Source organism: Heterodontus francisci, chromosome 13, assembly GCF_036365525.1.
Source record: "Heterodontus francisci isolate sHetFra1 chromosome 13, sHetFra1.hap1, whole genome shotgun sequence".
In the NCBI taxonomy this organism is placed as follows: Eukaryota; Metazoa; Chordata; class Chondrichthyes; order Heterodontiformes; family Heterodontidae; genus Heterodontus; species Heterodontus francisci.
The window spans coordinates 45,946,516-45,971,311 of record NC_090383.1 but is presented as its reverse complement, the minus strand read 5'-3'; positions in this window follow the sequence as shown (position 1 = coordinate 45,971,311).

Sequence of the window (24,796 nt, the reverse complement as noted above, 5' to 3'; positions counted from 1 at the left end):
GAAATGCTGGAAATACTCAGCAGGTCTGGCAGCATCTGTGGAGAGAGAAGCAGAGTTAACGTTTCAGGTCAGTGACCCTTCTTCAGAACTCGCAAATATTAGAAATGTAAAAGGTTATAAGCAAGTAAAGCGGGGGTGGGGCAAGAGATAACAAAGGAGAAGGTGTAAATAGGACAAGGTCACAGAATAACTGACCAGAAGGTCGTGGAGCAAAGGCAAACAATATGTTAATGGTGTGTTGAAAGATAAAGCATTAGTACAGATAGGGTGTTAACAGACTGAAAATTGAATTGCCGCAAGTACGAACATGAAAAAAAACAGTGGGTGAGCAAACTGAACAAACTAAGATGAAATAAAATTAACTAAACACAAAAAAAAATTTTAAAAAGGAAATAGAAAAGAATAACTGAAAATAAAAGTAAACTGGAGCCCGCCATGCTCTGAAATTATTGAACTCAATGTTCAGTCCGGCAGGCTGTAGAGTGCCTAATCGGTAAATGAGATGCTGTTCCTCGAGCTTGCGTTGATGTTCACTGGAACACTGCAGCAATCCCAGGATAGAGATGTGAGCATGAGAGCAGGGGGGAGTGTTGAAATGGCAAGCAACCGGAAGCTCGGGGCCTGCTTGCGGACTGAGCGGAGATGTTTCGCAAAGCGATCACCCAGTCTGTGTTTGGTCTCCCCAATGTAGAGGAGACCACATTGTGAGCAGCGAATACAGTATACTAAATTGAAAGAAGTACAAGTAAATCACTGCTTCACCTGAAAGGAGAGTTTGGGGCCTGGGATAGTGAGGAGAGAGGAGGTAAATGGGCAGGTATTACACCTCCTGCGATTGCAGGGGAAGGTACCATGGGAAGGGGACGAGGTGATGGGGGTAATGGAGGAGTGGACCAGGGTGTCACGGAGGGAATGATCCCTTCAAAATACTGACAGGGGAAAGGAGGGGAAGATGCATTTGGTAGTGGCATCATGCTGGAGGTGGCAGAAGGGCAGAGGATGATCCTTTGGATATGGAGGCTGATGGGGTGGAACGTGAGGACAAGGGGACCCCTGTCGCGGTTCTGGGAGGGAGGGGAAGGGGTGAGGGTAGAGGTGCGGGAAATGGGCCAGACACGGTTGAGGGGCCCTGTCAACCACAGTGGGGGGGAGTCCTCAGTTGAGGAAAAAGGAAGATATATCAGAAGCGCTGTCATGGAAGGTAGCATCATCAGAGCAGATGCGTCAGAGACGGAGAAACTGGGAGAATGGAATGGAGTGCTTACAGGAGGCAGGGTGTGAAGAAGTGTAGTCGAGGTAGTTGTGGGAATCAGTGGGCTTATAATGGATATTGGTAGACAGCCTATCACCAGAGACGGAGATAGAGAAGTCGAGGAAGGGAAGGGAAGTGTCGGAGATGGACCATGTAAAGGTGAGAGAAGAGTGAAAATTTGAAGCAAAGATGATAAAGTTTTCCAGTTCAGGGCGGGAGCAGGAAACAGCACCGATACAGTCATCAATGTACCAGAAAAAGAGTTGGGGGAGGGGGCCTGAGTAGGACTGGAACAAGGAATGTTCGACATATCCCATAAAAAGACAGGCATAACTAGGACCCATTCTTTGGCCTCCTTGTCTTGAGAGACAATGGGTATGTGCCTGGAGGTGGTCAGTGGTTTGTGAAGCAGCGCCTGGAGTGGCTATAAAGGCCAATTCTAGAGTGACAGACTCTTCCACAGGTGTCACAGATAAAATTGGTTGTCGGGGCTGTTACACAGTTGGCGTTCTCCTTGCGCTTCTGTCATTTTTCCTGCCAACTGCTAAGAAAAAAAAAGAGTTGGAGAGGGGGCCTGAGTAGGACTGGAACAAGGAATGTTCGACATATCCCACAAAAAGACAGGCATAACTAGGACCCATGCGGGTACCCATTGCAATATCTTTTACTTGAAGGAAGTGAGTGGCGTTGAAGGAGAAGTTGTTCAATGTGAGAACAAGTTCAGCCAGGTGGAGGAGGGTGGTGGTGGATGGGGACTGATTGGGCCTCTGTTCAAGGAAGAAGCAGAGAGCCCTCACCGTCCTGGCGGGGGATGGAGGTGTAGAGAGATTGGACGACCATAGTGAAGAGGAGGCAGTTGGGGCTGGGAAACTGGAAATTGTCAAAATGACGCAGGGCGTCAGAAGAGTCACGGATGTAGGTGGGAAGAGACTGGACCAGTGGAGAAAAGACAGAGTCAAGATAGGAAGAAATAAGTTCAGTGGGACAGGAGCAGGCTGACACATTGGGTCTGCCGGGACAGTCCTGTTTGTGGATTTTGGGAAGGAGGTAGAAGCAGGCTGTCCGGGGTTGTGGGACTATGAGGTTGGAAGCTGTAGAGGGAAGGTCTCCCAAGGAGATGAGGTCAGTGACAGTCCTGTGGACAGTAGCTTGATGTTCGGTGGTGGGGTCATGGTCCAGAGGGAGGTAGGAAGAACTGTCTGAGAGTTGGTGCTGAGCCCCTGCAAGATAGAGGTCGGTACTCCATACAACAACAGCACCACCCTTGTCTGCAGGTTTGATGACCATGTCGGGGTTAGACCTGAGAGAATGGAGTGCCTCAAGTTCAGAGGGGGACAGGTTAGAGTGAGTGAGAGGGGCAGAGAAATTGAGATGACCAATGTCGCGCCGACAGTTTTCAATGAAAAGATCAAGAGCGGGTAAGAGGCCAGGGGGAAGGGTCCAGGTAGAGGGAGAATGCTGGAGGCGGATGAATGGGTCTACTGATCGGAGGAAGGACTCCTGGTCAAAGAAGTGAAAGGTGTGTTACATAGAAGTTGTACCACTGAACTGTCAATGGTTATTTAAATGTACTAACGCTGAAATTTAAAGTGGGATCAGTGCTGGACAGCAGCTGGAGGCACATGTTCCAGCTCAGGGCACAACGCCAGCGTGAATGATCCACTGAAATTTCAGAATTGTGTCTTTGTGATCTGATTTTGATCCAGTGTGGTACCAGATGTTACTGATCTGAGGTATCAATGAATTATCTTCAAAAGGAAACCATAGACTAAAGTTCCCTAGGAACAGTTACTAAGATTCTGTAATAAGTGGGAGAATTAATTCCACTGTTCAAAATGACCAATTCGACCTGTCTGGATCCTTTGACACAGTTCGACCACACAAGCCTCCTCCAACGCCTCTGCTCCATCATCCAGCTGGATTGGACTGCACTCACGCAGTTCCTTTCTTATCTATCATAGCCAGAGAATCACCTGAAATGGCTTCTCTTCCCACTCCTGCATCATTACCTCAAGATTTTCCCAAGGATCTATCTCTGGCCCCTCCCATTTCTCATCTACATGCTGCCCCACTGTAACGTCATCCAAAAACACAATGTCCAGTTCCAGATGTACATTGACGGTACCCAGTTGTATCTCACCACTACTTCTCTCAACTCCTCTGCAGTTCCCTACTGCTTGTTGATATCCAATATTGAATGAGCAGAAGCCATAGCCTTCAGTCACAAATTCTGGTCACTCACCACTGATTACATCCCTGGCAACTGTCTGAGGCTGAACCAGACTGTTCGCAACCTTGGTGGTGTACTTCATTCCCCGATGAGCTTCTGACCACATAACCATGCCATCACTAACACCACCTACTTCCACCTCTGTAACATTGCCCGACTCTGCCTCTGCCTCAGCTCCTGTGCTGCTGAACCCACATTCATGCCTTTGCTACCTCTAGACTTGACTGCGCAAACACACTCTGGGCCAGCCTCCCATCTCCATACCCTCAAGAAAACTTAAGCTCATCCAAAACTGTGCTGACCATAGCCTAACTCGCACCAAGTCCCATTCACCCATCACCTGACCTACTTTGTCTCCCAGTTGAGCAATGCCTCGATTTTAAGATTATCATCCTTGTTTTCAAATCCTTCCATGGTTCCACCCCTCCCTATCTCTGCAACTTCCTTCAGTCCTACAACTCTCCAAGATATTTGTGTTCTTCCAATTCCAGCCTCTTACCCATTCCAATTTTAATTGGTCCACCATTGGTGGCTGTACCTTCAGCTACCGAGGTCCTAAGTTTTGGAATTCCCGCTCTTGCTGTGTCTCTGTCTCTGCCTGTTCTGTGGTTGGACACTGCTTTTTTGTATCTATTTTTTCAAAGCTGCCTATATGTTCCAAAGTGCAAATTCTTCCTGACCTTATAATAATTGATGCTTTTTTCCTAACCTGTTTGGCTTCTTCTGTCTCACCCTAGACTGAATGGCACCATTTTGCAACAGAACTTTCATAAAAACTAATATATCAATACTTTCAATTTTCATAACTTATTTTAAACATATTTTAGTGTTTCCAATCTATACATGAATTTAAGTATATTTATGCCTTCTTTTTAATCAGAACATAAATTTAAACATATGTTACACCTTCTCACAGAGCAGTATTAGAGAAAGAGGAGTAGCAATGCAGAATACAGTCCAATTCAATGGATATCACGTAGGCAGTTCTGGGAAAAAAGCGACAAAAGTAGGGTCCTATACAAAACCAAAGAACACACAGGCAGAGACAGAGACACAGGGGCATTTTTTAAGCTGCAGGCAGTCTTACTGCTTTGCTTAAATCAATCAGTTGGATTCAACTGGATTGACTATCAGTAATATTTTCCAGTTCAAAGATCCTGCCAGCCAACTGGTAACAGTTGAAGCAGCTCTATGTCAACTGGCTCCACTTAATTCCAACTGGTTCCACTTTGTCTGCCAACTGGTACCAGATGAGCCCAAATTATTCCACTTAAAGTCGACTGGGCAACTGGGAATACCAAATGGTTACCAGTTAAGATTGTCAATTATCCCAGTTGTATCCAGACAACACCAGTTGCTTGCAGTTGAGACCAGAAAAGACCGGTTAAGACCAATTGACATTTTGAACTGGTTTCAACTGGTTTGGAAATACCAGTAGGGAGATAGAAACAGCAGTAGATCAATTGGCCTCTATCCTATGAATTCCTTTAATCATCTTAAACACCTCAATGAGGTCACACTGTAATCTTCTATACTTGAGAGAATGTATGCCTAGTCTGTCCTCATAATTTAAGTTTTGGTCCCGGTATCATTCTGGTGAACCCATGCTACACCCCCTCCAAGGCCTGTATATCTCTCCTGGCTAGCCTTCCATATTCTACACTCAGTAAATGTGAGGTTATCCAAAACTCTGCAGCCCATGTCCTTACTTGCAGCAAGTCCAATTCACCCATCGTCCCTGTGCTCGCTGACCTGCTTGGCTCCCTTTCAAGCAAAGCCTTGATTTTAAAATTCTCAGCCTTGTTTTCAAATCCCCTCTTAGCCTCACACCTCCCCATCTCTGTAATCTCCTCAAGCCCCACAACCCTCTGAGATATCTGTGCTCATCTAATTCTGGCTTCTTAAGCACCTCCAATTTTAATTGCTCCACCATAGGTGGCTGTGCCTTCAGTTGCCTGGGCCCTAAGCTCTAGAATTCCCTCTCTAAACCTCTCCACCTTGTGACCTCTCTTTCTTCCTTTAAGACACTCCTTAAACCTACCTCTTTGGCCAAGTTTTTGGCCATCTGCACTAATATCACTTTATGTGGCTTGGTGTTTTATTTTACTTTATAAGTGAAGTGCCTTGGGACATTTTATTGTATTAAAAAGCACTATATAAGTATGAGTTTGTGCTGTAATTATTATTGTTGTTGAGATGCATCGCCCAGAACCGATTATAGTACTGTAAATGCGGTATAATGAGCGCTTTCTATACTGCAACATAACTGCCAATCTTTGTATTCCAGCCCTCTTAAGCGAAAGGTCAACATTCCATTTGCTTTTTTATTATATTTTTGTAACTGTTCACTAGCTTTTATTGATTTCAGTTGTCATGCCCAGTAAAGCCATATCATATTCTTACTTTTAAGACACAATGTAGAATCTTTGAAATTGAGTTTTTCTTTAAAAAGTGGATAATATACTGCAAAATGGCCAGCAAAGGTTAGATGGTGTGGCCTGTATAGTCAAATATTGCCTCAGTGCCTTGAAAGGACAAAAGGATACATTTCAGACTAAGGTGTTGACTACGCCCATATTGAAACCAGCAAGAAACATACCTGAATTGAATAGATTTCTTCTGAGATCAAGAAGGTGTGAAGTAGACACATCATAACATAATGATACTTATCCAGACTAATGGATTGCCATGGATTCCACATCCTGGTCCATTGTGTGGTCACACCAGGGGAGAGGACCATGTGTCAGATACCAGAAATTGTGACCTTAAAAGGTAATCCTCTGGAGAGAGAGAGAGAGTGAGAAAAATCACAGTGACATCACAGAAGGCAATCGAGCCAGGGGCTGTGGAAAGATCCAGCCTAAACAAGAAGAAACCCTGCTACTAATTCTACACTTCAACTTGATGCAGCAGAGAACTGAAAGTGACTGCCACCTCCAGTCTAAAATCTTAACCACCAGAAATCTACAACACCTCAACAAGTTCAAGACTATAAACACCCAGGCTTGCATCTTTAAAAAAGTCTGTCCTACTTAGAAGATTCAACAGATTTACCGTAAACCACAAACACCTACTACACTTTGAGCTCTTACCCTTTACCTTCTATCTATCTTCTCTTGAGAGAGCATGAGAGTGAATGGGTGTATGAGTGGTGTTGCAAACATTTCAGGGAATGAATATTGTTCAATAAATAGCTAATCTTCTGTTTTAAACCTACAAGAAAACCTGTCACTGTCTGTTTATTTGGCAAGTAAAACACTCAGGAGATAACTCATCATTTTAAACAAAACACAATTGCAGTCAGTTGGGAGGTGAACAGTGGGAACCACCCATACCGCTTACAACCTGTCCATAACACTGTACTTGGACCCCTATATCTCCCTCTTCCTCCACAGTTTCTAGCTTCTGGTCATTTAGAAAATGCCCTAGCTATCTTGCTTAGGTCCTTAGGAACACAGGAGTAGGCCATTTAGCCCCTTGAGCCTGCTCTGCTATTCAGTAAGATTCTGGCTGAGCTGCAACCTAACTCTAAAAGCAAAATGCTGTGGATTCTGGAAATCTGAAATAAAAACAGAAAGTGCTGGAAATACTCAGCAGGTCTGGCAGCATCTATGGAGAGAGAAATAGAGTTAACATTTCACAACTCTGATGGAAGGTCATAGATCTGAAACGAAAAATCTATCAATTTCAGATTTAAAATTAACAATTGATCTAGCATCAATTGTTATTTGTGGAAGAGAGTTCCAAATTTCTATCACTCTTCAACTGTCCAAAGTGGACAAACTCACACTCCCCATATTGAATTCCATCTGCCATAGTTGTGTTCATTCACTTAATCATTCAATGTCCCTTTGAAAATTCCTGCTCCCATTTACACTATTTACTGTGTCCCTAACTTGGCATTATCAGCAAATTTGGATGCTCTATGCTGAATGCTTCATGTAAATCATTTATAAAAATAGTGAAAAGCTGAGGCCCCAGTACAGATCCTTGGCGGACACCACTAGTCATATCCTGCCAAATGGAGTCCATAACCATTATCCCTGCTATGTGCCTCCTTCCTCTTATTCAGTCAAAGAAAGAATTTCTCTGGGAACTTTGTCTCACAAGCTAGTCGAAGCTGAATTAATATGGAACTATAATTCCTCTTACTTTGAAAATGTTGTTGATGTAAAGTTAAGTTCAGGATTAGACTAAGTTTTTTTAATTGTCTTTGTGAGCGAGCCATTGTGAGTTGCTGTTCTTGCTAAGTGGTGTTTCTCCTTTGGCTAGTGCTGTTTTTGTGGAATTTTCCATGTCTTGTTTATATTACATTTTGACTGGTGTGAATTATTGCACTAGGAAACATCATGGATAGTATTAACAGAATGGTGGTAGTGAGGAGGTATATCTCCTAGAGCCTTCAAACCAAATACTTTCCAGATGTGGCTGTTGTTAGATCTCCATCTTCTCTTTCTCCCTCTCAAATATCCTGGAAACGAAACTTTGTGAGTAACTATGAGCCAGTAACTCTAAATTTGTAATCACATCATTGGACATTTTTGGTAATTTAGGAATGTTAAGTTTGCAAGTCAGTTAACATCTTGAAATCTTATAATGGATGTATATGTCTACTGATTTAAATGTGTATCTTTTCTCTGCACCAGTAATTCATGTTCAACCTATTTGTTGATCATACAGATTTTCATTTTGTCAAAATGGTTTAAATCCATTAGTGATATTCATCTGACTCATTCCTAACTGACACCTGTCCATCCATTTGTGCACAGTGGATATTGGAAAAAGCTCCAAGCTCCTTGATCAGGGAAGGGAGAATGTTGAACTGAATATGGCCTGAATAAAGAAAAGAGAGAGATGCTAGAGAAAAAACTGGACCTCAGTGTGCCCAGTTTATGGGTGTAAAATGGGGGCAAGGAAAACCAATTGCGGGCACCAATATCTTTCAACAAAAAGACATCTGACTTGATATTGGGTTGAGTCATCGTGGTATGGGGTAGATGTGATGCACCTACTGATCTTTTCCTACCCATTATTTTTGTCTGCTTGTGTAAATAGATATTATGATGGAGAAACTAATGCTTGGTTGAAGAGGTAGGTTTTTTTTGGAGAGTCTTAAAGGAGGAGAGAGGTAGAGAGGCGAAGAGGTTTAGGGAGAGAATTCCAAAGCTCAGGGCCTTGGAAGCTGAAGGCACAGACCACAATGGTGAAGTGCAAAAAATCAGGGATGTGCAAGAGGCCATTGAATGAAATGCATGTCATTGTTTCTATTAATGGACAATGGAACTGTTTGTACAGTGACTTCTATCCAAACAGATAGCTGTGACTCTGAAGATTGAAGTGCTGGGAGCTCTTGGAGTGGCGCAGTGGTTAGCACCACAGCCTCACAGCTCTAGCGACCCGGGTTTGGTTCTGGGTACTGCCTATGTGGCGTTTGCAAGTTCTCCCTGTGACCGTGTGGGTTTCTGCCGGGTGCTCCAGTTTCCTCCCACAGCCAAAGACTTGCAGGTTGATAGGTAAATTGTAGGTAGGTGGTAGGAGAATTGTGGGGATGTGGTAGGGAATATGGGATTAATGTAGGATTAGTATAAATGGGTGGTTGATGGTTGGCACAGACTTGGTGGGCCGAAGGGCCTGTTTCAGTGCTGTATCTCTCTATGACTCTACAGGTCTGAGACAAGCTTCTTAAAAACAAAATAGTATATCAAGTTATTAGCTTCAGCAATGCAATGTGGCAACCAGAAGTAAGGGGTAATTACTTCTTGCTTGTGAGAACCGTAGTGGAGTCAATCACACAGTAGCAGTTTCCAGATTTGATTCTTCAAAACTGCTTTTCACCAATTTTTAAAAGAAGCCTTTGTGTATTTAACAGTGGTATTTCAGTCAAAATAAATCCACACCATGCATCTTTAACTTAAAATGACTAAAACGAGTTTTCAAACTTTTTTTTAAACACGGTTACATTGGCCACATAATTCAGCTCCAGGGCTGCACCAGATTCTGCACTATAGCTGCCATTTTGGTACAAAATGGTGTCCATGCTGCATGGTCACTTCCTGTATGAATTGCAACAGAGGCCATTTTGGTGCATGCAGCAGCATGAAGATTAGGAGCGTGCACTGGAAATATGCAGAGTAGGCAGATCGTGACATCAGTCAATGTGTGATACTGATTCGATACCAGCGCAATCATTTTTGACCATGCTGCTCCAGCTGACACCCTCTCTGAAACATGCACAGCTTAACAGGCATTCAGCAGCAGGAAAGAATCACCACTGACGCTATTTAAAGGGATCACCAACTACTTTCAAGCTGGTTGATCATTAATTATTACTGGCTGAGTCTGTGTTTGTAGAAGTGCTGTGAGTTTTCTGGTGCTGTTTAAAGTTGGTGAAGTCGATAGGGAGCAATGTTGCTCCAGGCTGAATGTAATGAGCCCACTGCTGGCCCCGGTAGCGGGCATGGAAAAGAGCAGCATTTCAGTGCATCATGTGTGCAGCTGCTCTGCTGCAATTACGCAGCAGGCAGCCATTTAACATAATGGTGGTGCCAGTCACCCCAATTACGTGGCGGGGGCAAGAGGTGAGATGTCAATTACAATGTCAGCTGACAGTGGATCAGGTGTTGCGCCATCTTTAAAAGCCTGCCAACCTTGCATTCACTCCTGCTTTGCAGTCTGTTGCGTGCTGTTGTAGTAGCACAGTTAGGGTGTTCTTAATAAAGTCTTGCAGTCTAGATTAGAACATAGAACATTACAGCGCAGTACAGGCCCTTCGGCCCTCGATGTTGCGCCGACCAAAAAATAAGTATTAGGTCAACTAATAACTTATTATTTACACATCTCTATTTAAACTCTCCTCAATCCTCTCTAGCTGGCATCCTTTGTGCTGCTACTCACTTCTTCCAAAACCCATCACCAGCCAAAGACTTGCAGGTTGATAGGTAAATTGGCCATTGTAAATTGCCCCTAGTGTATGTAGGTGGTAGGAGAATGGTGGGGAATATGGGATTAATGTAAGATTAGTATAAATGGGTGGTTGTTGGTCGGCACAGACTCAGTGGGCCGAAGGGCCTGTTTCAGTGCTGTATCTCTGAAATAAAAAAAAATTTAAAAAATGTGACTGTTACATCATCACTACAGTCAGAGGGGTTACTCTCACTGTCTCCAACATTAACCCTTTCAGGTTCTTATATTACATCTCCCCCACAAGTCTTTATTCATACATTTTCTTCAAACATATCTACATTCTTAGAGTCATAGAGAGATACAGCACTGAAACAGGCCCTTCGACCCACCGAGTCTGTGCCGACCATCAACCACCCATTTATACTAATCCTACATTAATCCCATATTCACTACCACATCCTCTCCTACATTAATCCCATATTCCCTACCATTCTCCTGCCACCTACCTACACTAGGGACAATATTCAATGGCCAATTTACCTATCAACCTGCAAGCCTTTGGTGGTGGGAGGAAACCGGAGCACCCAGAGGAAACCCACACGGTCAGAGGGAGAACTTGCAAACTCTGCACAGGCAGTACCCAGAATTCTTGACTTAACCTACTAACCTTTCTTCCCTCAAGTCTCTGTCTTCACAGATTTAGTCTATTAGGAGGTTTCACGACTCTCCCTGATCTAGTTCTATTCTGAGTGGGATGTTGAGCAGTCTTCCTTGTAAGTCTTGATCGCTGACTTGGTTGATTTTTAATAAAGTTTGTAGTATTCTGTTGTTTCGGTTTTCTTCATCATCATCTCGGTCTTCCAAATGAATGATTGACAGTTGCTTCTGGGAAATAGGGATAATGTTTCTCCTATTTCTACCTATGTTCCCTTCTGTTGTGTGTACCACATAAAATCTCTGGTAGTTTTCATCTCTGTGGATTACTAGGTTACATATCCATATACTTTGGCCTTCAGTTTCGATATGTCTCTGGCACAAAATCTTTTGTTGTCATTTCAAGTATATTGTCTTCTGTTAAAGTTTTCCCGATCTCTTATTCTCTCATAGTCCCGGACATGCAATCCTGGAAGCAATTTTTTAGACAAAACAGGAAGTTGCGTTCTTATCTTCCTGCCCATCAGTAACTCTGCAGGTGATAGTCCACACATCAACGGTGTAGATCGATAAATTAGAAGTGAGGGTGGAAGGTCTTCATTCTTCTGCAATAAGGACTTTATGGTTCTTACTCCTCTTTTCGCTTCACCATTTGACTGTGGATAACAAGGTGCACTTGTGAGATGTTGAAATCCCATTCTTGTCGCAAACGGTGTGAAATATTCATTCATAAACTGTGGTCTGTTGTCTGACAGTACTTCATCAGAGATACCATGTGTTGCAAAGATGTCTTGTAGAACTCTTGAAAAGTAATCAAAGATGATTATGTAGGACTTTCCATTGAACATGAATAAGTCCATTCCTAGACGTTGCCAAGGTCTGGTCGGAAATTGAGTAGTTAACAGAGGTTCACACTGTTCTGGTCTTTGTATTGCACAGATCTAGCAATTCTGGATCAGATTTTCAATGTCTTTGGATATTCCTGGCTACCACACTGATGATTGTGCCCTTGCTCTGCACTTCGTTATTCCCATATGGCCTTGATGTCGACGTTCCAAGATATCCGATCCAAGTGAACTGGGAATGACTAGTCTGTCATTATAAACTAGCAAATCATTAATGATTGTGAAGTATTTTTTATATTCATAGAAAGTTTTCATTGTTTTCCCACCAGTACATTCTTGTGGCCACCCTTGTATGCAATACTGCCTTATATGAATACATTCTTTATCACTGTTTTGAGCGTGATGAATTTCTTGCAGTTTCTGTATGCTTGCCAGCTAGTTTTGTGCAGCATACTGTGACTATGACTCTATCTCATCGAAAAAATTCATATCTTGTTGTGTCGGGTGGTCTACCATTGCCCTAGATAACGCATCAGCGGATGTTTGCAACTTTCCCTGGACATATACAGTCTCATACGTATATCTCATCAATCTTAAATGAAATCTTTGGATTCTTGGAGACATCTTTGCAATCTCGTCCAACAAAGATACAAAGGTTTATGGTCTGTCTCAATGATGACTCTCAATCCGACAATATAAAACAAAGAACAAAGAACAGTACAGCACAGGAGCAGGCAATTCGGCCCTCCAAGCCTGCGCCGATCATGATGCCTCCCTAAACTAAAACTTTCTGCACTTCCGGGGACCGTATCCCTCTATTCCCATCCTATTCATGTATTTGTCAAGATGCCTCTTAAACGTCTCTATGGTACCTGCTTCCACCACCTCCCCCGGCAGCAAGTTCCAGGCACTCACCATCCTCTGTGTAAAGAACTTGCCTCGCACATCCCCTCTAAACTTTGCCCTTCTCACCTTAAACCTATGTCCCCTAGTAACTGACTCTTCCACCCTGGGAAAAAGCTTCTGACTATCCACTCTGTCTATGCCACTCATAACTTTGTAAACCTCTATCATGTCGCCCCTCCACCTCCGTCGTTCCAGTGAAAACAATCCAAGTTTATCCAACCTCTCCTCATAGCTAATGCCCTCCAGACCAGGCAACATCCTGGCAAACCTCTTCTGTACCCTCTCCAAAGCATCCACGTCCTTCTGGTAGTGTGGCGACCAGAATTGCATGCAATATTCTAAGTGTGGCCTAACTAAAGTTCTGTACAGCTGCAGCATGACTTGCCAATTTTTATACTCTATGCCCCGACCGATGAAGGCAAGCATGCCGTATGCCTCCTTGACTACCTTATCCACCTGCGTTGCCACTTTCAGTGACCTGTGGACCTGTACGCCCAGATCTCTCTGCCTGTCAATACTCCTAAGGGTTCTGCCATTTACTGTATGCTTCCCACCTGCATTAGACCTTCCAAAATTCATTACCTCACTTTTGTCCGGATTAAACTCCATCTGCCATTTCTCCGCCCAAGTCTCCAACCGATCTATATCCTGCTGTACCCTCTGACAATCCTCAACACTATCCGCAACTCCACCAACCTTTGTGTCGTCCGCAAACTTACTAATCAGACCAGCTACGTTTTCCTCCAAATCATTTATATATACTACAAACAGCAAAGGTCCCAGCACTGATCCCTGTGGAACACCACTAGTCACATCCCTCCATTCAGAAAAGCACCCTTCCACTGCTACCCTCCGTCTTCTGTGACTGAGCTAGTTCTGTATCCATCTTGCCAGCTCACCTCTGATCCCGTGTAACTTCACCTTTTGTACCAGTCTGCCATGAGGGACCTTGTCAAAGAAAATATAATCAGAAAACTTCTCACATGTCTATGTGATGGCAAGTGCTTCTTTTTCAATTGCCGCAATCCTTGTTTCTGTCTTGGATAAAGCTCTAGATGCGTAGCATATTGGTCTGCAAGAACTATCAGGTTGCTCCTGGAAAAGGACTGCCTCTAACCTTGTAGAGGAGGCATCTGCAGCTATCGTCATTGCTAGTGTAGGGTTATAGTGTGCCAAGATGTCTGGCGATATGAGCAGATCTTGAATCCTCCAGAATGCTTAATCCTGACGTAAACCTCAACACCATACTTAATCTTTTTGAGAAGTTGTTTTAGCGGTTCTGTTATCTGCACTAAATGAGATAGAAATTTGACAAACTGATTCACCATTCCTAGGGATCTTTGTAGCTGCTGAATGGGAGCAGAAGTAAGAAATTCTGTAATTGCTCACCTCTTCTGTGGGTCTGCCATTATACCTTTATTGCTTACTAGGTGTCCCAAGAAATGGATTAATGTCTTGGAGAATTCGTACTTCTCATTCAGAGTTAGCCCTGCTTCTTGAAGTCATTGTAGAACTGCTCAAACTCTTTGGTCATGTTCCTCTTCCTCGCCCATGTATCAGGATGTCATCCATATGACAAATAATTCCCTTGAGCCCTTCTAAAGATGTTAGACATAGACCTTTGGAAGACCTTTGGTGCAGAAGTTATCCCAAATGGTAACCGATTGAAACAAAACTTTCCAAATGGGGTTATAAATGTAATCTTAAGGTTTCATCTAAGGGTACCTGCCAAAACCCACTATTGGCTTTGAGTTTGGTAAAGATGATGCTCTGAGACAATTTTGCCAAGCTGTCATCCACTGTGGACATTGGATGAATTTCGCACCACTGCCTTGTTAAGCTGCGTTAAATCCGCACAGATATGAAGAGTACCGTTTTGTTTTGGGACTGGAATCATAGCCAAACATCACTCCGTTGGTGTCATAACTGGAGAAATGACTTCCATCCTGGTCATCTCTTCCAACTGGTCTTGAACTGTTTGAAAGCGACTGTTTACCTGTGGCCGTTTCACTTCATCAATCTTCTTGATCAGATACAGGTCTAAGCATGCTTTTCTGCTTAGGAGGGAAAATTCTTGCAAGACATATAGGGTTTCCATAATTTGTCTCCCTCTATATTGGAGAGTTGCTTGAAGCTTACCCTTCACTTTCAGCTGGGTCCTGCCTTGACCATGCAACTGTGGGCTGGATCTTGTGCTCAGTCTGAAGGCGGGTTTCATGTGTGGGGTGGGGGTGCTGGAGAATCGGAGCAGAATCGCTCGCCACAATTCATAATGATGCCATAATTCTGGGTTCCGATTTTCCCAGAGGTGGTGAAGTTCTGCGGCGCTACCTCCACCACTCTGCGATGGGACAGTACTTTAAATATGTAAATATGTTAAAGGAAAACAGTGACATCAGAGGAGAGCTGCAGGGTGATTGGTTGGTGAGTAGTAGCTGTTAGAATATCTTAAAAAAAGGGTAAGTTTTTTTGTTGGAAAAAAAATCTCTGGTGAAATGGTGAGTACTACTAAAGTGTTTTTTTTAAGGACTTTACATTGAAGTGGATAGAACAAGGCCCCAAGTATAATTAGTATTTTTTTAATTAAGGGAGTAACTAATTAACCTAAGAGTAAGTCATGGCAGGAGAGCTCAGCCCTGTGATATGCTCCTCCTGCGCTATGTGGGAAGTCAGGGACGCTTCCAATGTCCCTGGTGACCATGTGTGCAGGAGGTGTATCCATCTGCAGCTACTGGCTACCCGCATTACGGAGCTGGAGCTGCGGGTGGATTCACAGTGGAGCATCTGCGATGCTGAGGAAGTCGTGGATAGTACGGTTAGTGAGGTGGTCACACAGCAGGTAATGGCTGCACAGGCAGAAAAGAGATGGGTGACCGCCAGACGGAGTAGGCGCAGGCAGGTAGTGCAGGAGTCCCCTGTGGCCATCCCCCTCTCAAACAGATATACCACTTTGGGTACTGTTGGGGGAAATGACCTCCCAGGGAAAAACAGCAACAGCCAAGTTCGTGGCACCATGGAGGGTTCTGCTGCACAGCAGGGGAGGAAAAGGGTTGGAAGAGCTATAGTGATAGGGGATTCTATTGTAAGGGGTGCAGATGGGCATTTCTGTGGCCACAAACGAGACTCTAGGATGGTATGTTGCCTCCCTGGTGCTAGGGTCAAGGATGTCTCGGAGCAGCTGCAGGACATTCTGAAAGGGGAGGGTGAGCAGCCAGAGGTCGTGGTCCATATTGGTACTAACGACATAGGCAGGAAGAGAGATGAGGTCCTGCAAAGTGAATATAGGGAATTAGGCAGAAGGTTAAAAAGCAGGACCTCCAGGGTTGTAATCTCAGGATTACTCCCTGTGCCATGTGCTAGTGAGGGTAGGAATAGGAGGATAAGGCAAATGAATGCGTGGCTGAAGAGCTGGTGTAGGCGGGAGGGCTTCAGCTACTTTTATCATTGGGATCTCTTCTGGTGCAGAGGTGACCTGTACAAGAAGGACGGGTTGCATCTAAACTGGAGGGGGACCAATATCCTTGCAGGGAGGTTTGCTGGTACTACTCGAGAGGATTTAAACTAGTCTTGCAGGGGGGTGGGACCCAAAGTAGTAGTTTCTCCAATGAGATAGTTGAGGCAAATGTAGAGGTTAAAGCAAGCAAGTCCAGTAGGCAGGCCGGGCAGGGGCAGGACAGGGAGCGTGGAAGGTCTGGTAGGCTAAACTGCATTTACTTTAATGCAAGAAGCCTTACAGGTAAGGCAGGTGAACTCAGAGCATGGATCGGTACATGGGATTGTGATATTATAGCTAATACGGAAATACGGTTGAGGGATGGGCAGAACTGGCAGCTCAATGTTCCGGGGTACCAATCCTTTCGGCGTGACAGAGGTGGAGGTAAGAGAGAGGAGGCGGAGTTGCACTATTGATTAGGGAGGACATCATGGCAGTACTTAGGATATCCCGGGGGGAATGTCCAGCGAGGCCATATGGGTAGAACTTAGAAATAAGAAAGGAGTGATCACTTTGATGGGATTATACTATAGGCCCCCAATAGTCAGAGAGAAGTGGAGGAGCATATATGTAGGGAAATCAGATAGGTGTAGGAATTATAGGGTTGTAATAGTAGGTGATTTTAACTTCCCTAATATTGACTGGGACTGCCTTAGTGCTAAGGGATCAGATGGGGAAGAATTTGTTAAGTGTGTCCAGGAGAGTGTTCTGAAGCAGTGTGTGGATGGCCCTACTAGAGAAGGGGCTACACTCAACCTCCTTTTAGGAAATGAGGATGGGCAGGTGGTTGATGTGTCAGTGGGGGAGCACTTTGGCACTGGTGACCATAACTCTATTAGCTTCAAGATAGTTAGGGAAAAGGATAAGACTGGTGCTCAGGTTGAAGTCCTAAATTGGGGGAAGGCTAATTTCGATGGCATCAGACAGGAACTCTCAAAGGTTGAATGGGAGAGGCTGTTTACAGGTAAAGTGACGTCTGGCAAGTGGGAGGCTTTTAAAAGTGAGATAGGAAGAGTTCAGGGCCGGCATGTTCCTGTTAGATGGAGATGCAAGGCTGGCAAGTTTAGGGAACCTTGGTTGCCGAGGGATATTGAGGGTCTGGTCAGGACAAAGAAGGAAGCATATGCCAGGTATAGGCAGCTGGGATCGAGCGAGTCCCTCAGGGAGTATAGGGGATGTAGGACTATACTTAAGAAGGAAATTAGGAGGGCGAAAAGGGCCATGAGATTTCCCTGGCAGATAAGATAAAAGAGAATCCTAAAAGATTCTATAAGTATATTAAGAGTAAAAGGGTAGCTAGGGAGAGAGTAGGTCCCCTTAAGGATCAGTGTGGTAATCTATGTGTGGAGCCATGGGAAATGGGCGAGGTCTTAAATGAATATTTCCCATCCATATTTACCGTGGAGAAGGTCATGGAAGTTAGTGAGTTCAAGGGAGGGAACACCCATATCCTGGAGCATATCAACATTACAAAGGAGGAGGTGTTGGAGGTTTTGAAGCGCATTAAGGTGGATAAATCCCCAGGGCCTAACCTGGTGTATCCTCGGATGCTATGGGAAGCAAGGGAGGAGATTACTGGGGCCCTGGAAGAGATTTTTGTATCATCGTTAGCCATGGGTGAGGTACTGGAAGACTGGAGGATAGCTAATGTTGTGCCTTTATTTAAGAAGGGCAGCAGGGATATGCCAGGGAACTACAGGCCAGTGAGCCTTACATCAGTGGTGGGAAAGTTATTGGAAGGGATTCTGAGAGACAGGATTTATATGCATCTGGAAAGGCAAGGTCTGATTAGGGATAGTCGGCATGGCTTTGTGCGTGGGAAATCATGTGTCACGAATTTGATTGAGTTTTTCGAGGAGGTGACCAAGAGAATTGACGAGGGCAGGGCGATGGACATTGTTTACATGGATTTTAGCAAGGCCTGTGACAAGGTCCCGTATGGTAGGCTGGTCCAGAAGGTTCGAACACATGGGATCCAGGGCGAGCTAGAAAATTGGATACAAAATTGACTTGGTGATTGGAGGCAGAGGGTGGTAGTGGAGGGTTGTTTTTCAGATTGGAGGTCGGTGACCAGTGGTGTGCTGCAGCGATCGGTGCTGGTCCCTCTGTTGTTTGTCATATATATTAATGACTTGGATGTGAATGTAAGGGGCATGATTAGTAAGTTTGCAGATGACACCAAAATTGGTGGTATAGTGGACAGTGAAGAAGGTTGTCTAACGTTACAAGAGGATATAGATCAACTGGGAAAGTGGGCAAGGGAGTGGCAAATGGAATTTAACGCAGACAAGTGTGAAGTGATGCATTTTGGGAAGTTAAGCCAGGGCAGGACATATACAGTGAATGGCAGGGTACTGGGGAGTGTTCTTGAGCAGAGAGACCTTGGGGTGCAAGTACATAGTTCCCTGAAAGTGGCAACACAGGTAGACAGGGTGGTGAAGAAGGCGTATGGCATGCTTGCCTTCATCAGCCGAGGCATTGAGTACAAGAGTTGGGACGTCATGTTACAGTTGTACATAACGTTGGTTAGGCCTCATTTGGAGTATTGTGTGCAGTTCTGGTCGCCGCACTACAGGAAAGATGTGATTAAGCTAGAGAGGGTGAAGAAAAGATTCACAAGGATGTTGCCTGGTTTGTAGGGCTTGAGTTATAACGAGAGATTGGATAGGCTGGCTCTGTTTTCCCTGCAGCGAAGGAGGCTGAGAAGGGGACATGATAGAGGTGTATAAAATTATGAGAGGCATAGAGAGGGTAGATAGACAGAGTCTGTTACCCATGGTAGGGGTGACTAAAACTAGAGGGCATAGATTTAAGGTGAGAGGGAGGAGGTTTAAAGGGGATCAAAGGGGTAAATTTTTCACACAAAGAATAGTGGGTATCTGGAATGAGCTGCCTGAGGAGGTGGTGGAGGCAGGAACAGTAGCGACATTTAAGAGGCATCTGGACAGGTACTTGAATGAGCAAGGCATAGAGGGATATGGAATTAATGCAGGCAGGTGGGATTAGTATAGATAGGCATTGTGGTCGGCATGGGCGCGGTGGGCCAAATGGCCTGTTTCTATGCTGTACGACTCTATGACTCTATAACCTTTTTGCATTAATTAGAATGCAATTCGCCATGATCCTACCAGCTATTCGCAATCTTTTGTTTGATGTGCGGCACTCACGTGCCTTCACTTTCCCGTCCATGAAAAGCTGGCGCCACCAAGGTGCCTGCAAAGGTTAGGTAAGTTTGGCCTTGCTATCCTCTTGAGCGCCTCCTCTTCAGCCTGTGACAGAGGCCACGGGTCAGGCACCTGGCCACTGGTCCTGGGTGCTTCCCTGCTGTCGTGGGCTCTCTTCTTCTGAAAGATCAAGGATGCAGTCACTGTTAAGTTCCAAAGGTCTCTACAGCACGTCACTGCTAATATGAGCCCCTGTTCTGCACCTGGAGGATGTCTCTGCTCTCATACTGACTCTAACTGTCATGAATCTAATGTGGCCTACAATAGAAATGAGGGGGACTGGTCTCATTTATGCAGTCAGTAATCAGCTATCATTATGCTATGAGCTTCTTATCATTAGAATAACTGTGTGTCAACCATGCACCTTTACGCTTGTGGGCAAGTGGATCGCAGCAAGCTATGTGGAACCGTGAAACTTAATTTGACTGAGCGTAAGAGGTCATTGACCCTCTTCCCGCACTGGACCCATTTATGATGGGTGACCGCTCGGCTGCTGACCTCCTCTGCAATCTCCATCCAGGCTTGTTTGGTCAGGGGTAAGGAAGTCTTCCTGCCATTGCTGGAGATGAGGACCTGCTACCTTTCCCTTGCAGCCTGGAGGAGAATCAGCAGGGAGACATCATTGAACCATGAGGCCACCCTTGCTCTGACCGCTGACATTCTTAGCACTATGCTCAGGGGTTCTGCTTGCTGAAGTTGCAATCAGTGCTAATGTACAGACGTTTTCGATGACTGAGCTGCCGTAGAATTCAAGGAGAGGGTGAATGCAGGATTGGCAGCCTTGTAAAGATGGTGCCAGCACCTGATCTGACATCAGGTGATGCCATTCACAGCATTGCCAATGCCACCCCCGCCATGTGATTGGGGGGACGGCCATCGTCATTATGGTAAGTCGAATCCCACCACGTAATTGCGGCGGCGTGGCTGGTCGTTTGCGGGACGGCCAAATTTTGCTCAGCTGCTCTTGGCAGCACGATTACAAAATCCAGCCCTGTGTGTCTGCTGGTTGTCTCATCAACCATGGCTCTTGGTCTGACAGAACTGTGACACTAGCACTTGTGTCTGATTTGAAATTCATTAGGTGTCCATTTACGTAAATGTCCACAATCTAAGATCCTTGATTTGGGTCATTAATTTCTCCTGAGAAATCTCCTGGTTCCTTTTCTGCTGGAAGTTGATGCACTTCATTCACTACTCATTGTGTGAAGGTCCATTGCCTTGCGATTTTGAACGAAGAGGTCTTTCTCTGGCATATTTTCCCGTAATGGCTTTTTTTTTTCAGTTGAAACATTCCACTTTACTAGCAGGACACCGCTCCTGTCTATGGGTCTTCCCGGCTCCGCAGCGCCGGCACAGTTTCCCAGCGTCATGCACCTTCTCACCTGTGTGTGTCTTCTTCTCAAAAGATTGCCTCTCTGTCTTTCGCTTCAAGAACTGTACAGCTGTTGTATTTCTTCTAATCCAAGGCTTCACTTCAGCCCGCAGAATGGCTCTGTTTTGCCTTCGGACTTCCGCTTGTCGAACGATTTGAATTGCCTTCTCGACTGTAAAATATCTGATAAAGACTCATCCCTTATCAGTACCATCTTCAATTCTCCATAGTCACATCCCTCAGCCAATCTGTACAGATCATTTATAAAAGAATCTATGGATTCGCCGACCTTCTGGACTCACTTGTTAAATTTTTCTCTTTCCAGAATTTTGTTACTGTGTAAATTGAAATATTTGTCAAAGGCTTGTGGCACTTCCTCAAATTTATCAGTAGCCTCATTTATCCCTCACCTTACAATCATGTTATCTGCAATTGCACACATTAATTTAGAATGTAGCTGGGAAATCATAGAATTTTTTTTCTCCATAAGGACCAATTTTGTACCTGATTGGGTCCTTCCTGATCGTGGAAGCATTCAGGCATTCTGAATTTTGAATCCATTCTGTTTTCCTCAACTTTGTTCGGCTCTTTCGGGTGTTTCCCTTTCTTTTTAAATCATTTTGGCTTTAATGGAGGTGCTTGCACTCTTTCTGGGGTTTTCCTCACTCTTTCGGGGAGTTCCTGTGCTTTCTCTCTACGGTCTGGTTGTGTAATGGCTGCTGACTGTGCCCAAATCCTGATTCACCTTTTTGCTAGAGATCGACCTCTCTCCCCATTTTTTTCAACCCAGTGCACCGTCATCCAAAAATGGCCCCTTTTATAAAACTCTCTCACCCAATCCTGGACCATTACCTGGCACCGTGACTAGGAACCCAATTGCTGGACCTGGATGTTTCGTTGCAGACCACCATGCTTCTGTGGTGCACAACTGACTCACCACTGTCCACGTCTTCTTTGGCTCTGGAACAACTCTGGAGCTCTTTGCAGTCCCCTAACAAGCTCTGCTGTTCTCTTGCTCTACTTTATGAGGTAAGGTGTTCTCAGTACTTTCTGGTTGTTTTAACCAGTGCCACCATGTGTGCTGTTATTGTAATTGTAGCATAGTTAGGGCATTATTGATAAAGTCTCGGAGTCTAGATTAGGTCAACTAATAACTCTTTTATTATTTACACATCTCTATTTCCACTCTTCTCAAGCCTGTCTAGCTAGCATCCTTCGTGCTGCTACTCTCTTCTTCCAAAGCCTATTACCATCATGATCACTACAGTTGGAAGGATTGGTCTCATTGTCTCCAACATTAACCCTTTCAGATCCTTATACTATACAGTCAATAGAAAGTCTGTATACTGTGAGGCTTAAACATTCACAGCATTGTTTCCGACACCACCCAACCCGCCCCCCCAGGAAGAGTGAACAGGATGGCAGAGGTTGGACCAAGGATGGTCCATGCTTCAGTGATGCTTCCCTGCAGATTCTCCTGCAGGCTACAAGGGAAAGGTGGGAGGTTCTCTTCCCCAGTGATGGCAAGAAGAGGTCCTCTCACCTGACCAAGCAAGCCTGGATGGAGATTGCAGAGGAGGTCAGAGAGGTTATAACCTGCATCTGGGCCACCTGCCATGCTCGTTCATAGCTCACCTCCAGTAAATCCCATGACAGCATGTGTCATCATTAGATACATCAGATCCCCCAGTTGGGGACGAGGGGCCTATACTGGCAGAACTGTCATGGTGATACTTATGCCAGTTTATAATTTCTTCATTCGTCCTCTTGCAGGAGAAGAGGGTCCATAGAGGAGGGAGGTGCCTAGGACTGGTGAAGAAGTCCCTGACATATGTCATCTCAGCTATGCTGAGGAAGAGGCTTTAGAGCTGGAGCGGTGCAAGGACAGACATGCAATATCTGACAGGGAGAGTGGAGTCCATGCGCAAGAGAGTGATTATTTCCGTTCATCAGAAAATTCATGAATGATGGAGACCCACCTCAGGCATGTTTGGCATCACAGGATATGTGCAGCCTCACCCACACATATTTCTGTTCTCTCAGGTTAATGTTTGCAGGTGACTGCAGCGCCAAAGGAACACCCTTCAACCTCTGAGGAGGAGGACCACTCAGAGGGTAAACGATTGAAATTAGATTCAGGGTCACAAGCTGGTGAGAGCACTGTGCATGAGCCAGAGTAGCTGGCTGAGGCTGAGACAGCCAATGTCTCCGACAGTTGGAGGACTGTGGGTGGCCAGGCGCATGCTGATCCCTAGGCTGATGACGAGCTTTTGGAGTTGCAGGCAGAGGTAAGGCAACATCTGGCGGAGATGCCAGAGGCTATGCGCAGTGATATGCAGACAGTGGAGGAGTCCATTCAATCCATGACTGCTGCCATGTCTCAGGCATGTGAACGCATAGCTTTCTCCATCAAGAGGTTGGTGATCCTCATGGAGGGCAAGAATTCACAGATGCGCCAGGACCTGCACACCTTTGCCTTGGCCATGAGCTCAACTCAGCAGGGGGAAGGCATGAGAAGGACCAGGAGCCTGGAGACTTCTCCTGTTCCTCGTCCTTCTCTGGTAAGCAGGGAGGTTCCAGCGAGCCTTGAAAGGGAGGAAAGGCTAGCCTCCACATGTGGGGCTTCCATCAGGGCACTCTAAGTGTGGACACCGGCTCCTCAGTTCCTCCGCCAGTGAGCCCAGCTCCAGCAACCGCGATGCCTGAAGAGATTCCTGCACCAGTGCAGGAAACTCTCAGGCAGCTGAGGCCCTCCAGGCCTCAGGCAGCCAGAGGATGGCCGCTGAAGTCATCGCAGGCTAAAGGCGTGATCAGCAGCCTGCCTCCAGCACAGCTGCTAGCACAGGGGCACACCGCCTATGAGCACTTGTAAGTGTATTAAGAAAAGCATCAAGCCACACATGGGTATTCACGGGTGATGCAAATATGTTGTTTGGAACTTAATTAAATGCTCTTTTGTGCCAATCATTAGCCACCATTGTGTGAAAAGCATGTTCCATCATGTGTTAATTGTGAGCTTCTCACTTCTACCTTACCCCTTAGTGCAGTGCCAATGTGACTACTGCCCTCATTATCATAACAATGTGATTGCAGATGTCATTAACATATGTTCTCCCATGGGCACTAGCGAAAATTGCAGCTGGTTGGCATTCAGGGAGCACAGCTGGAAAGGAGGTGGAAGTTTACGTGCATGAAGGTGAGTCTTTATTGGATTCTCAGTGAGTGGGCATCAGGGTTGCTGAAAGTGGGTCATTGTGAGCTTGTATCTTGCCTCCTTTTCAAGTAGCTCAACATGTCTGGCCTCCATCGCCGTGATTTCATCATCCATTCCTGGCTGTACCTGTCTCTCCTCCGCGTCCAGTTCGTCGGAGGATGATTGTCGCTCAGGCATATTTTACTCATGCAAGGCCTCCCCCCTCTGTAGTGCTAGATTGTGCAGACCAGAGCAGACCACCACGATTCTCAAGACCCTCAGTGGGGCCTACTGCAGGGCTCCACCAGATCAATCTAGGTAGCAGAACCTCGTTCTCAGCAGCCCAATGGCCTGCTCAATGGTTGCTCGGGTGGAGCCATGGCAGGTATTGTATCTCTCCTCCATTGCATTGTGAGGGTTCCTCACAGGCATCAGAATCCATGTCTTTAATGGGTATCCCTTGTCCCCGAGAATCCATCCTGAAGGCGAGTGGTGGGCTTGAAAAGCTGAGGCACCTGGGACTGTTGAAGTATGTAGACCTCATGGCTGCTTCCTGCAGGAAATGCTTTCGGTTGCCGCAGACCAGTTGATTGAATGGAAGCCCTTCCTGTTGAAGAAGGCGGCTGGTAGGTCCATGGGAGCCTTGATGGCTCTGTAAGATTTAAGATAGTTAAGGAAAAGGACAAAGATGGACCGGAAATAAAGGTACTGAATTTGGGGAAGG